This window comes from Mastigoproctus giganteus, chromosome 10 (genome assembly GCF_048544385.1).
Source record: "Mastigoproctus giganteus isolate SK-2022 chromosome 10, ASM4854438v1, whole genome shotgun sequence".
In the NCBI taxonomy this organism is placed as follows: domain Eukaryota; kingdom Metazoa; phylum Arthropoda; class Arachnida; order Uropygi; family Thelyphonidae; genus Mastigoproctus; species Mastigoproctus giganteus.
The window spans coordinates 185,540,174-185,556,734 of record NC_143584.1 but is presented as its reverse complement, the minus strand read 5'-3'; positions in this window follow the sequence as shown (position 1 = coordinate 185,556,734).

Genomic DNA, 16,561 nt, shown 5'->3' with positions numbered 1-16,561 from the left:
CACGAAGAATCACTACTGATAACCACATCAAGTGTATTGCTTCCTCTTCTTGCCTCTCTAACATGCTGATGTAGAAAACAGTCATCCAAGAAAAACACAAAAATCTTGTTAGTGTGTGAGTGACCAATTCACAAATTTCAGTCAACATCTGGAAAGTTAAAATCCCCCATTATAAGACATTCTGATTTGCTTGCCCACTCTCATCGGAGTCATTAGGCATGTAACAAACTCTACTCTTCATTTTGTTTTCTCAGTGCTTATATCACACCAAACTGACTCAACATTGCATTCATAACCCAAGTCAACTGGGTGCACTCTCTTAGATTTAAATTTCTTAACTAAAAGCATAACCCCTCCACCTCTCCTGTCCTGTCTGATGATTTAATCAGTACTGCAAATTCATCAAATTTATTTACTATGCTCCTAGCATTAGTGTACATGCAAGCATATAAAAAAGTAAACTTTTTTATATGCTTTACATTCTACCAACCCGCCCTGTTCAGTGCGGGTTGGAAGAAAACTTCGATTCAACGCCCACATGGACATGCTCCTCACACGTGCTTCAAGACTCCGGTGGATAGCAAAACAACATCTCCTTCATATCACAGATAAAAAGATAACCGTGAGGTACATAAGAACAGTTATCTTTCCGCCTTTACTCTATGCTGCTGAAATTTGGGCGTCAGCGGCACCATCAATAAAGAAACCATTCTTTGCCACAGAATTCTGGCTCCTAAAGTGGGCTAACAGGAAGCACAACCTTCCAGCTCTGATTCGTACCACGCAGCTTGCCAACTCTCTCGGAATTCCACGGCTTCCCACCTTAGTCGACGACCAACGCCTCCTAGCAACAGTCAAGATGATAACAGGCATAATGGCAACACCTTCATTCTGGGATACCTGTGGCTGGAGGATCCCCCCTGCTGCTCTTAGGGCCAATCCCGAGCTCTACTCGCATTCAGCACGACTCCATCTCTCGGACAGGTTCCTTCCTCAGCAGATGCTCAAGCAAACCCAGGCACTGGACGCCGACCTCAACAAATTCGCTGCTGACCGGACTTACCGGAAAAAAATTATGACGAGTAGGACTAATCAGCAATGACTGATGTATACCTTGCATCTGTTCCTGTCTGATTGAGCTGGTGCTCTTATCTCGATGTTAAGCCAGCTCAATCAGATTTAACTCTCGTAAGGAGTTCTCTCCTTTGTATTATAATATGTTTTCTTTGTAAAATTACCTTTTTGTAAATAATTGTTCAATTTTCCGGGAAGTTTATGAAAATGTAAGCCCCTGGCTTTATGGCCGTGAAGAGTAATAAAGATTATCTCTCTCTCTCTCTCTCTAGCTCGCCGTATTTAACAATCAGACTCTCGAACTCACGTCCTTCAAAGAGGGTGTGTTACTGCACTCCCATGCAAGTATATTCGCACCTATTCTTACTCTTATTTATCATGATGATCCACTGTAGTCCTTGAAATCCTCTACACACAGTTGATTAGCAGGAGGAGAGAATGTCTCTTGGGTCGTCCGCTGCGGAACTCCATAGGCCTTACGTGCTCCGCGCTCTCCTGGGTAGCACAGTTGGTAGAATTTCCATTCTCCCAACGCCGGGTGGAAAAGACTTGGGTTCGAGGAGCTGGCCCATAAAAATTTCTCCTATCATCGACGGGATTCGGCTGAGGCTTTTCCACCCGGTGTGGGGAGGACAGTGGTCCTATCAACTGTGCTACTCACGAGAGCATTGGATTGGTCCTTGAGGTTGTCACAGACATTCTCTCAGATATGCCAGACAAGCTGTACTTGCTACGTGGGAGTCTAAAACGCTGATGGAACTGATATTCGGGTGGCATTCAAGTCAAGTGCACCCAATTTCGGCGAGTTTCAGACGGTCTGTGACAGCCAAATCCTTTGCTTGCACCTTCACGATGGTGGGACTGTTAGTAATCCTGGGTATAACCTCCATGCACAAGTACATGGTGGGTGACCACCCAAGTGTGAACCAACGTAAGCAGGGGTCGAGGTGTGACGGCCACACCACATGGAGGAATGCCGCCCCTCTATGTTACCAGGCAGTACTAGGTGGTAAATGTTTCTCATCAACCGGTTCAATACCACCACTTTGCTTTTTGGAGGCTTGAAGTAGTGGAATCCATGTTTAGTCTCTAGAGCTAAGTTCCGGTCAACCCTTCCCTATCTCTTCCATCATGCAGTATGATTCATGACTTTTGGGGTTATGATGAACATTGTGGCGAGATCCAATGTTCCTTACATTTCGAGGGTACAGCTCTAAAACAGTGTTCGCAGGCCGGCCGGTAGTTACTACACCGGACCGAACCTATTGGTAACTCTCTAGGAGGCTTCCGGATCAGCTAGTGTATAATCTGCTACCTCTACTCTGCCAGATAGTGACTGTAGGGAGTTCGAGTAGTGTGTTTCCGGGAGCATTGTCGAGGCCACGTTATGTCAAGGATCAGGGTATATTCTTACCATGTGTATGCCATATCCAAAAATTTCATTACTTCATACAGCATGTCCCACCCACTTTTTCTTACTATTGAACATACCATGAATTGTCAAACTAATAGAGCAAGCTTATCTGCGAAAAGATCTAAACCTCCCAAGCACTTCCTAATTTATTTCACAAATAAGTTGACTCTGTTTCACGAAAGAAATGATGATATTGTACCTCACGACAGACATGACCAAGCTACTGAACCGAGAATCGCTGACCAGAGATGTGTATCGAGAAGCAAGAGCCCCACCCCATTTTCTCCCCTACTAGAAGGCAACCAAAGAATTCCGACAACATTAGCAAACAAGCGCTTATCAAAGACTCACCCTAGTAAACAGAGAAATATGACATCTCTGTCGCTTTGCCCAGAACCAAGATTTTTGTCTCCCGGTTTGGACCCTCAACAAGCCCCGATTCCATAAAGAGAATGTTTCTTGTGGAACACAATGTCCCCATCGAAGTAAAACAGCTTAAAACTAGGCAAACTGGCTACGCCTCATTTCTAGTAAGGTGTTCACCCTCTGCCTACGAAAAAGTTCTGGATCCCGACTTCTGGCCTCCAGGCATACTTATCAGACCTTTCTCTGACGAAAAAAGGCTATCCCCTCAGCAATCCCTGCTTACTCGTCCTCTACAATAGCAATCATCTATTACAAAAAACCTCCATCCATGCCCCACAATCAGGGTCTTCTCGCAAAATGTGCGCACTATTGTTAACAAATATGTCCCTCTGCAATCTCTCCTCCTGCTCGACTAATATGATTTCATCTGTATCCAGAAAACTTGGCTTAACCATGGAAGACAACTCACCCACTTGGCCACTCCCCACCATTAATAAAATAAATAAATTTTCTGTTTGTACTCCGGGACGACCAAATGATCAGAGGAGTTCACAAGATAAACAGAATACAAGAAACAGCACGCACCGTATTCAGCAGTCACAGGCTTGAACCCCGGTCACTCAAGGCACGTGTACTTATGCACCCGCGAGCCTGACCACTAGGCTACGGCGGCCTTTACAGAAATGTTTGCAACGGCAGGGACCACAGACGTGGAGGTGGTACCTCCATCATTTACAAAGACATCCATCACCTTGTGTGTGCACAACTCAGCGACTCCCCTGAATTTGAAGCCATTTCTGCAATTTTTAAAGTTAAAGAAATGCGAACTCGAGTTGTAGGGGTATATTTACCTCCTGACCATAATCCCGACACAAGGGTTGAGCTAACTACCTGGATTATAACCCACCTCAAGCCTCACATGCTCACCTTTGTTTTAGGAGATTTCAACATGCCCTTCCCAAGACACGAAGCTGCTATGAAGGACGTCGTACGCTCCTTCTCATCTCTAGGCCTTAGACTAACCCATACGCAACCTACAAACCTACAAGACGACATCAAAACCTCGACCTCTTATTCCATAACCTTGACCATCTCACTCTCACAACGCCGATTTTTAAGTTTGCGTCAGATAACCTCCCAATTTCCTTTGATAGTGAAAGCCTATGCTCTCCCCGACAACTTGAACAACATAACCATAAAGAATCCCAACTCAAGATCTTCTCATTAAAATATATGCAACCTCAAATCATCCTACAAAGACTAAAAGCTACAGACTGGAAAAAAATTGCTGCTAGCCATCCTCATCAAAAGCTTACCAATTTAGCTAACTTGTTAAAAGACATCGCCTGTGAAGGGGCCTCCAAATCTGTACGCCTGTCTCCCAGGACAAGAACTGGTTTACCAGCGACGCAAAACTCGTCTTCATCAGGAAACAGAAACTATACAGGAAATGGCAAAGAACACGGGATCTAGCCGACTACCAACTCTATAAAAAAACATCGGGCACGCTTCCTACGCATTCGGAGGAAGGCGCAGAACGACTGGATTGCACACCGAATGAAACTTGGGAAAAAAATCTTCACCAACAAGAACCAACAGTCCCCCATGACCACTGACATCTTCCTCGAATGGGCTAACTCGCTCGCAACTAAGCCCCTGTCTGCCCCAAACCCTTTTATTCGGGTAAATCCACCAGCTAACTAGACATCACTGGATAAAATAGCCATCACAAAGGAACGCCTTACTGAGGTCATCAACAGTCTTCCCAACAAGTCTACCACTGGCCCGGATGGATTCCCTATTTTCATGATTAAACTATGCAGTGTATATATCATTGACCTCTTGCTTGATGCATTCAATTCCGTCCTCGTAACAGGAGTTTACCCTGCTATCTGGAACACATATTATGTTTCTCCCGTTCCAAAAAAGTCTAACCCAAAATCGCCTAATGACTACAGACCAATTTCCGTAGGATGCACTTTCCTCAAAATCTTGGAAAAAGCCATACTTCCTGCTCTCACCCATCACATGTTCGGCCACAAACCTCCATACCTCCATAGTGTACTTACTACCTGGACGTTCCACGATCACTATCCTCTTGGACACGCTGTTCAGAATTGCAAGTACCTTAAGCAACAAAGAGCAACTGGATATTGTGTCCCTCGACATTAAGGCGGCCTTTGACAATCTGCCCACCCATGCATTATGTACCATACTGTGCAACTACTTCAAAATCTCTGGCAACATCCTAGTTCTCCTTAGGAAACTCCTTCAGTCCAGGACCTTATGGATCAGAAATCAAAACCATAATCACCACATTCTCTGCTCCAGAGGGCTCCCCCAAGGGTGCGTTCTCTCCTCCGCCCTCTTCGCCGCATCTTTAGAACCCTTCCTATCAAATCGTACTAATTTTACCACCTACGCAGATGATATTATGTTCTTCATCATCACAAAATGCCCCCAGTCTCTCCAGTCTATTACTGTGAGTTCCAACCGACAGCTACATGAACTGGAAAACTACCTTCATGCGATTGGGCTCTCCATTAATAAAGAGAAAACTGCACAACACTCTATCACCAAGAAGAAAAATACCAACAATGTGAACATCATTATCGCGAACTCTCCAGTTAAAAAAGTCAACCAACATAAGGATTTGGGTGTAACCTGGGACAAAGACCTCACCTTCTTGCCTCACTTTAATGCCACTCGAACTAAAACATATTCGGCTTTATGGGCAGTAAAACAAGAGATCTCGAACTTCCTTAACCCGGACCTTATCATCAAATACATTCTTCGTTGCATTTTCCCAATTCCATTATATGCCTCGACGATATGGTCCTCAGCACCCTCATTATATCAAGCCAGGTTCCTCTCCCTGGAATTCTAGATCTTGAAATGGCTAAATAGGGTTGCCGGGCTAACACCTACAATCTCAAAATCGGTTCTGGCCACCAATCGTAATACGCTTCCTTGGAGGTATCTCATCATCTCCAGGAACTGTCTTACCCTCTCTCAGCTTCTATCCAGAAAACTGAGGTCACCCGATATATGGGATATCATCGCCAGACCGTCCGAGAGGAGAAGATGCCAGTCCAACACCTCCCCATACAGATCAAAGCTGCGTAGCATGTCCTCCCTGGACAACATGTTTCCACATAACTCCTTCCAAATATTTAATAGATTGGCCATAGACGTTGCGAAACTTTGCAAGGATAGAACATACAGAGCTTCCATTCTTGCAGACATGTATGCCTTAGTCATGCTCTAGGTGGACTCTCTATGATGCGGTACTATCCACTCTCCGATGTATCCGTATGCACTTTTATTCGTTGTAACTTTATGTTTTTGTATTTGTTGTAACTTTATGTTTTTGTATCTTCACCAGTGGCTGTTTAAGGCCGTATATTGTATCTGGCCCTGTATACAATGCATTTGTCTGTATTTTATGTTTTATCTCTGTATGTAACTCATGTCCTCTAGTTGCATAGCTGTAAAGGACATTTCTTCGAAAATAAATTGATATTAATAATAATAATAATAATCATAATAAATATACGTGGTCTCAATTCTAATCTCAACGATGTTCATTTCCACTTGCAGTCTGCCAAACCTCATGTACTTTTTCTGACAGAATCTCGGTTATCGGTTGATTCAACTACTGCTCATCTCAGATGCCCAAATTATTCGCTGTATGATTCCTTTCGCCTCAAAGGTGGTACTTGTGCATATGTTCGTTCTGATATTCCCTGTCAGAGACTTGGCAATTTGGAATCTCCTCTCTTTGATCTTCTCTGGCTTAAAATCTCTCTACCTCATTGTGTCAAATTCATCTGTTGTCTCTACCATTATCGCAACTCCACTAATCACTTGGAGCTCTTTTACTTCTCTATGTGCAGCTTGACTTTCTCCAGCACAACTTTCCTAACAGTGAGGTAATTTTTCTTGGTCATTTTAATGTTCACAACTCCAGCTGGCTTCCATTTTCTAGTCACACCGAACCCAGCAGGTCGAGATGCTGAGGCTTTTGCAATTAGTAATGACCTTGCCCAGATTGTTCAGTTACCTACAAGAATACCGGACAATCCTAATCATACAGCCAATACACTTGATCTTTTTCTCACAAACAACCCTTCTAAGTACACGGTCGAAGTGAGAGGTCCTTTAGGCACTTGAGGTCACAACTTGATGATTGTCTCTTCTCCAATGGAACCTTTATCTCATGGCTGTTCCCAACCTCGTGTTGTTTGGCATTACAAGAATGCAAAATGGGATGACCTGCGAGACTTCTTTTCTTCTTTTCCTTGGTCGGATTACTGTTTCAAAACTTCTGATGCCAACGCTTGCTCAGATCGTGTCAGTGAAATTATCCTTGGTGAGGCACTGGGCATGCCACACTGTCATCAGGGGCCATCTTCCCTTTTGGCCCCTTTCTTCTGTTTCCTACCCTCCAGTCTTCTGCCTTCCTCCCTTACTTTTCTCTTGCACAACGTTTTTTTTTTTTTTTTTTATTTAGTTTATATATATATATATATATGTGTGCGTGTGTGTGTATATACATATATTTATATATACACACACACGCATTCCCCACAGGTCTAAATCTAAAAACATCAAAATTACTGCCCGACCTATTTGGCCCTAGAACAAGTTATCAGCGAACAACCCTACGCTCTGTTAAAATTACAACCGTTGCTCAAGAAACAGCGATCATCTCATTCTCAAATCTGGTTCTAGCCACTGAAATCCCAGGAAAGTAGGTGGCAGGACCCGCCAGAGTACTCTAGCTACAGTGGCACACCCGGTCAGCCTCCCCGTGGCATGGTGTGGTAACGTCGGGTCCCACTGGGGGCTCGGCGGCTAATAGACCGGAGGAACAAAGGGCACAACACAATATACAGCACATGACCCCCACACACTTCAAATCTCTGGCCCCGATACAATGTACACCCGCGGAGATGGGAGAAATCCCAGGAGCCGTTAGACACTAACATACCTTATACCTTATACCTTATACCTTATATATCCTTGCAAGAATGGAATCCTTTATCCCACTCTCCACTTTAAAATCTCGTCCTTTATCTAAACCTGGTTTTCCAATAAATGTGCTAAGGCTGTTCAAGAGAAGAATGTTGCATATCGTAATTGGCTTGTTTCTAATTCTTCAGTTTAATTTTCTGCCTGCACCAAAGCTCGCAACAATTGTAAAGCAGTTATTAATCAGTCCAAACTAGTGTTTGAACAGGCTAAGAGTAGAAAACTTGCACCTTGCTCAAATGGTAGCCGAGCATTCTGGCCTCTCGCCAAAGCTATTGGCCGCAACTTTTGCCCATCTCCGCTCCCACCTCTGTCCAAACCAGATGGTTCTGTTGTAACTTCAGTCAAGGGTAAAGCTGACCTGCTAGCATCCCATTTTTCTTCCAACTCATGTATTAATGATCTTGGAAAAACACCTCCCACCATTCCCAATATGCTCCATTTAATGCCTCCTGTGGTCTTCCGTCAAAAGGATGTCAGAAGGATTTTGATGGATCTTGATGCTACGAAAGCTACAGGTCCCGATGGCATTTCTCCACTTGTTCTCAAAACCTATGCTCTTGAACTCACTCCTATTCTTTGCCGCCTTTTTTCACTTTCTTATTCCAAAGGTGTTTTTCCTTCTGCTAGGAAATTTGCTCCTATCCAGCCAGTTCCTAAAAAGGGCGACAAATCTCTCCCATCCAATTATCGTCCTATTGCAATTACTTTTACTCTTTCTAAAGTAATGGAGAAATCAATTAACCGCCAACTCTTAAACTACCTAGAAACCTTCCGTCTGATCAAGGATCGCCAGTATGGATTCCGTCAGTGTCGATCCACTGGTGAGATTCTGACTTACGTTACCCACTTATGGACTGATTCAATGGAAAGGTTCGGTGAAACACAAGTAGTTGCTCTTGACATCTCAAAGGCTTTTAATCGTGTTTGGCCTAAAGGCCTTCTAAACAAGCTTCCATCATATGGTTTGCCAACTGTTTTTTGTAATTGGTTATCCAGTTTTCTCTCTGATCGCTCACTGAGGGTGATGGTAGATGGCTCTCTGTCTTCTAACTTCTCCACCAATGCCGGTGTCCCCCAAGGTTCAGTTCTTTCCCCCACTCTTTTCCTCTTGTATATTAATGACCTTCTTCCATTGACTGCAAATCCTATCCATAGTTTTGCTGATGATAGCACATTGCATTCCACTTTCCATTTTGAGAAACCTTGTCCTGCTCAATCAGCTTCAACTTCTCGGAAATCTGCTACCAATTCCTTAAATGCAGATCTTCAGGTAATTCTCCAGTGGGGCAAAGACAACTTAGTTACTTTTCAACCTTTCTAAAACTGTCTTGTCTTATATCTCGCAAAAAGGATTCTTCTGCTCCTATGCTTATCTTTAGTGATACTCCGATTTCTTGGCAAAATCGTATATCTCTTTTGGGGATTACCCTGACTTCTAATCTCTCTTGGCACAAGCACATTAGAAATATTGCTTCCTCTGCATCTAAAAAACTTGGTTTTCTCTTTCGCTCTCGGCGTTACTTTTCTTCCAAACAGCTGCTCACTCTGTATAAATCGCAAATATGCCCTGCCATGGAATATTGGTCCCATATCTGGGGTGGTGCCCCCAAAACCTCTCTCAGGTTGCTTGATTCCATTCAGAAGAGGGCAGTTAGGTTAATGAATGATTCATCTCTAACAGAGTCTCTCCACTCGCTGTCTCATAGACGTACTATTTCTGCTGCATGCCTCTTCTACAGATACTTCCATGGGCACTGTTCTTCTGAATTGGCTTCTATAATTCCCCCTCTCTCTTTCAAAACAGTCCGAACACGTGCCGCCACCAGCCAACATCCATTTACTGTCCAACTTTAAACTCACAGAACCAACTTTTCGCCTTCCTCGTTTATTCATTCAACAACCTTCCTTCATATGTCTTTCCTGAAAATTACAGTCTGCAGAAGTTCAAGTCGAATGTCAACAAATATCTTCTTTTGTCTTGTCAACCTCCAACCCAAGCACGATACTTAGTACTATAGGTTCTAATACCTCTCGTGTTTGGGATTTACATAAAAAAAAAAAAAAAAGAAAAGAAAATATTGTGTTTGCTGCCATGCGCTGATTGGAGGAATGAGTGGGCAATGTGACGAATGCACAGAATTTGAGGCTGGCCCACAAAATGTGGTGTGGACGAGTACCAAGAATCATCTCTCCAGGTGATTGATGTTTCCGGCTAGCCAAGTGCGGTCTGCGCGCTTAGCACAGTGGTATCGTCAATGTCTTTCTCATACCCGTTGGAAAAGGCTTGGGTTCGAATCCCCACAAACCGACATTACATCACTACATTACCGCTTTTTGCACTAGTACTGTTCTCTGCAGAGATAGGAGATGGAGTTGAACTGGCGTTCTAGAAGATGCCCTGTACAAAATCCCATGTCCACATATCTCTTCTATTGAGATGACTTCGAGAGGGACAACCGTTTGCTGGATATTATATGGTTGTTGAACTATTATTGGTATAGTCTACAGGGGTGGGCGACAGCCGCCCCGCGATGATGTTGAATCCGGCCCCCTCGGTAAATGCATAAATATAGAAAATCCATACCTGACTACACTCGCCGTAAACGTTCGGCTTAATTCGGTTCAATCGGGAATCGCGGCCAGTACAACAGTAACCAAGTGATTCTACGCAGCGTCAAAGAGTTATTTCCAAATTATTATTATAGCATCGATCGAACGAAGTTCCTTTGGGTTTGACTTCTTATTGAAAAAAATAATATTGGTGCGAGATATTTTATGTTTTATGCCTTTTCTAATTATTACAATTTTTAATTTAATATAATTTATAGCCCATAAAATGAGCCAATTAAAAAAAAAAGAAAAATTGATGCCGAATGCCGCATTTTCAATGATAATTGGACATTCAGATATTTTTTTTAAAAATACATTAATAATTTGGTAATTCAAGTAATATAACATTTTTTAGGTTCTGATTTTTTTTTATTAAATCGTTCAATCTATTCCGGCCCGCATCATGATGCGAAAATTTCATTCGGCCCGCTGACGAAAAAAGTTGCCCACCCCTGCCCTAGACGATGCTGTGCGCGAGCTTTTCAGCAGGATAATGTCTGTAATGGTTCCCAAGGTCAGTTATGAAGGAAACTACGTTCTTTTAATCTTTCCAAAATCACTATTATTATGTCACTAAGATGGCTTTGTTGCCCATTTTCACGCCACAATTCGCTCACGTGCACACACGCACAATTATCCGTTCTATCTAGCGTCACAGAGCAGCCATTGAGAATTAATAGCGACAGTGATGCAAGAAAGGAAGCATATCCATCATCATTCAAAAAAAGAGAAAAACTAGTAACACTTCCCACATCATCTGTCCATCTTCTCCAAGCTGTTGGTATTGTAGGATTATATGAACATCAGCGATTAAGGCCATGTTGCTCCGTGTATATTGTCTATAGACTGCGTGTGTTTTGAGGTCGATTTTGTTGGCTGGACTTTTCGTCCAGACTTTCCGAGAGAAAAAACCACGCTAATCTCGCCTGAGACTGACTGGATCAGCCACTTTGTGAAAAAGACCCATAAAAATTCCTGCTTGTCAGCGACGGACTCGAACTCAGCTCTTTTCCACCTGGTGTGGGGAGGACGGTGATCCTACCAACTATTCTACCCACCAGGGGCCCCTCCAAGCAATTCCAACCATCAACTACTGCTGACTAAAGGTATTTCCGTATGTTTATCTCGCATCCATCCTTCCGCCATTTGAATTTATGCCCGCTCATACCCACAGTCTGAGAAGGAGGAAGAATCCCATCACCATTGGGCTTGTTCAATTCATTCAAAGCTTTAAACAATCGTCAATCGGAACACTCGCAAGTGCCTAATCTCCAGACGGTGCAGTGTGAAAAATTGAAACTTTCTTGGAATGATCTTCCCATTTGTTCCCCCGCACCAATCTCATTGCCCTTCTTTGCACCCGTTCCTGCAGCCCTACATATTTCTAAAATGAGATCTCTAGACCCGCATGCAATACTCAAGTTGTGGCCTGACCACCTGACGACCCAAGAGACACCCTCTCCCCACCACTCACCACTCCTCACACCCTCTCCTCAATGAATTTCGGTGCTGTGATATTTTTTATCTATTTGGGGCTTGAATATCGAAGTTACGTGCGACTAAGTGAAGGAGTATGGCAATGGCTTCGTGATCGCATTAAAAGAGGTTCTTAGGACTGCCTTCGAGTTCGCATGGTGGTGAGTAGAATATCAAATCCAAGGGATTAGATCCTCTCGTGGAGTGGCAGTTAAGTAGGCTGATACCCATTGAATCCATACTGGTAATGAGTTTCCTACTAAGATTATTGAGCCAGTATTACTGAGGATACTTTAAAGGTTTAGGGAAACTGCCAGTTAGGGGGGATGTGGGTAATACTGACACGCGTTTATCTGATAATATTGGTCAAAGTAACTCTCGCACATACCTCAAGAGTTCTTATCTGTTACCCCAACTGGACATATTATCTAGATGTCCACTTGGAGTAACAGGACATATTATCTAGATGTGCTGGGTACAGAAACGTTTCAAGAGAGCGGATAGCTAATGTCAGGGAAGTGAGCCTAAAAAACTTAAAGGGTTGTGTTAGGATTGTTAAATATACAAGAACAGTAAGTCTTGATTGTTTATATAGTAATGTTAGAAGTGTCGTCAGTAAAATGACCGAATTCGAACTGCTGATTAAAACAAGTAACGCGGACATAATAAGGCTTACGGAGACGTGGTGCGACCCGGAAATGGGGGATGATGAGTTTCAGTATGGCTTGTATAATGTATTTAGGAAGGATAGGATAGATAGAAGAGGTGATGGGGTAATGCTTCTTATCAGAAGCAGCCTGAGTGCGACGATAGCTTTCCCGGAATCAGACGTTTCACACGCTAGTATAGAATCTGTATGGTATACGATAGTTGGAAACAAAGGTATAATGCGAGTAGGAGTAATCTACAGACCAGGTGATTTTGAAGATTATGACGAAAACCTCTACATCCAAATGGAATGGGCAAGTAAGCGTCAATGTCTTATTATGGGTGATTTCAATTTGCCTCTAATTGATTGTAGTAAACGGGAAGGAAACTCGACATGGGGAACAAAATTTTTAAATCAACTAGATGACTGAAATTTGTATCAACATGTCAGGGAAAGTACTAGAGAAAAGAATATCCTAGACCTCATCATCACTTATGAATCAGATGACATAACAGGGCTGACAGTGGAGGAACCAGTAGCAGGAAGTTATCACGGAGTTCTATTGTGGATGATGATGAGAGAGGTAGCAGAAGTGAAAAAAATTAAATTATTATTTTAGGTTTGCTCGTAATTAAATACATTAACCCGTATTTGTGTCTGTAAATTGCGTATGTTCTATAGTCGATTTGCCTGTTTTGCTGGACGAAAAAACCCCAGTTACTGGGGAAAAAACCTTGCTATCTACGCCTGAGACCGACTAACTCAGCCACGGAGTGAAAAAAGCCCATTAAAGTTCCTCGCGTCATCGACGGGATTCGAACCCAAGCCTTTTCCACCCGGTGTGGGAAGGATGGTGATGATACCACTGCGCTACCCGCGCAGACTAGCAGTAGTGAAAGGCAAAGGAATGGCTTTTAATTTCAGAAAAGGAAATTACGATGCCTTAAGGTACTACGTGGCCTCTATTAACTGGGTAGATATCGCACAGAGAATGAATACGATTGAACTGTGGTATGCTTTTAAAACATTAATCACAGACGCTTTGAATGCGTATTTACCATTAAAAAAATACTCCACGAGCAGGGTTCCAAGTTGGATGAATAGTGAAGTTGCCACATTACTTGAGCAGAAAAAAGTGGCATGGAAAAGTTAGAGAGCAATAAAAAGTAATGAAGCCTATAACAGTTACAAGATGATCTGTAATACAGCCACAGAAAAGGTTCGACAGGTAAAGGCAGTTTATGAGAAAACGCTAGCAAACAGAGCAATGGGGGGGGGGGGGGTAAGGAATTCTTCACATATATAAATGCTAAGAAGAGCAAGACAAACCAGAGCGGACCTTTACGTAAGGGAAAGGGGATAGTATTAAATACACCAGCTGCCATTGCAGATAAACTCAACAGTTATTTTGCATCGATATTTACAGTAGAAAAACGTTTTGATTCAATGGGAAATTGTGGGAGTGAAGTTGAAAAATATGTAATTAATGATATTGAAATTTGGCAAGATTATTTAATGAAAAAACGTTCGAGCCTACAGGCCAGTAGGGTTCCTGGAGTTGATGGAATATACCTATAAGCTTAAGGTAGGTGGCAAGTGAGTGCATTGAACCATTGAGGCTAATTATGCGACATCACTAGACTCTGGGGAGATTCCGATGGATTGGAAAAGTGGCAATGTATCTCCCATACATAACGGTGGTTCTAAGAGTGAAGTGGGAAATTATCGACCTGTCAGTCTGTCTTCAGTGGTAGGGAAAATCATCGGGGAAATGATTAAGGGTGGAATTCAGGATCATTTGGATAGAATTGAAATTTTCAAGGATACGTAGCATGGTTTTTTAAAGAGAAAATCATGTTTAAAAAATCTAGTTCGCTATTTTGAAAGGGTCACTCATGGGCTGGATTTAGGGAATAATTTCGACATTGTTCATTTAGGTTTCAGCAAAGCTTTTGACTCAGTCCCACATGAGCGGTTGCTTTATAAGTTGGAACAGGTTGGAATCACTGGGAAAATCCTTACATGGATAGCAGGATGGCTTCAGGGCAGGAGGCAGAGGGTTGTGATAAGATAAATGGCTATTCTTCAGATTGGGTTGATGTAAGAAGTGGGGTTCCCCAAGGATCAGTATTAGGGCCACTGCTGTTTTTAATTTTCATAAACGACTTTGATGAAGGGATAGAGGGCGTGATGTCCAAATTTGCAGTTGATGTTAAAATTGGTAGAGTAGTTAATGATCGCTGTCAAGCTGAGCTTCTTCAGAGAGACCTAGATAGACATCAGGAATGGTCAGAAAAATGGCAGCTGTGCTTTAATCCAATAAAGTGTAAGATATTACACCTGGGAAACAGTAATCCCAAAATAACTTATTCACTTGGTGGAGTTCAACTAAACCCAGTACTGGAGGAAAGAGACTTGGGTGTTACGATACGGTCAGACGTGAAATTCTCTGAGCATTGTAACCAGGTTGCAAGGAAGGCCCATCGTGTCCTATCGATGATCTATCGAACTTTTGCAAGTAGGGAGAGGGACATGATAATCCCATTATATAAAGCTTATGTTACACCACACTTGGAATACTGTGTTCAAGTATGGAGACCGCACCTAAAGAAAGACATCGAGCTTCTTGACAGGGTGCAAAGACTGGTAAATCGCCTGGTGAGATCGGCAAAAGGGCGTCCTTATGAAGAAAGACTTCGAATATGTGGGTTGCAGAGTTTGGAAACTAGACACCTTAGAGGAGATTTGATTGAGGGATTTAAGGCTCTGAGAGGCATCAGTAAAATGAATGAGGACGAAATTTTCAAGATTATAAATGATGCTAGAACTAGGGGACAAAAATTAAAGTTACAGGGAGAAATGTTTAGATTGGACTGCAAGAAGTTTTATTTTAACCAACGAATTATAAATTACTGGAATAAGTTGCCTACATGGGTTAGAGGCTGACAGTTTGGGGAAATTCAAAGGTCATCTGGATAGTACGTTCGGGTGAGGGTAACACATAGGATGATAGGTTTAATTTCCTTTTCTTTTATTAATAATTAGGTTTTTTTTTTATTATTGTTGTATTCGTTTTTTTTTTTTTTTTTTTTTTTTTTGGCTTGTGCAGCATAAGCCATAGGCTTTCTTCTACCATGCGGCCATTACTAATACTAAATACTAAATCTTTTTCACTCTCCACTTCCCTGATTGTAGTACCACACAGTTGATACGTTTCCCTTGGGTTCCTGCGACCCATATGCAGTACTGTACTTTCATTTGTCAATGTTAAACTTCAGTTGCCACTTCTCAGTCCATTTATCCAACTTATCTAGATCCAGTTGTAGTAGCATACTGTCTTTACTGTCATTAACAACCCTGTCAACCATTGTATCATATGGAGACTTTCACATTAAGCCTGATATACCCTCATCAATGTCATTGATGAATACACAAAATTACAATAGGCCCAGCACCAAACCCTGGGGAACTACACTAATTGTTATTATTGTTGTTGCTCTTATATTATTTCTCCCTGATTGGGAGATTCCACTCCGTGAGGGGTACTGTTACCAAGCACACAGGGTGGTTGTAATGTCTGGTGTTACTCTTGGTGGAGGAACTCTCTGACTATCCTACAGGTATTCAGGATTGCAATTTTCTGGAGTTCCTTGTATGTGTCCTCTAGGAGACCTAATACTGCTAGGCTGCTATGTAGGGTCTTTGGCACCATACCGGTGGTCGACACGATGAGCGGGATGGTCATCCAGTGGTGGTCGTCTACGAAAAACAACGCCCAGCGGTGACCGCTATATACTCCTACAGGTCAAGAGGGCCCGACACCAGACAGCAGGACCCATTGAAAGCTAGCTGTGTAGGAGCACAGGACGCAGGATATCGAGGTTTACTGTGGCCAGGCGACTCCACAAAGGTGGACTGTTTGCCCGACGGCCAGT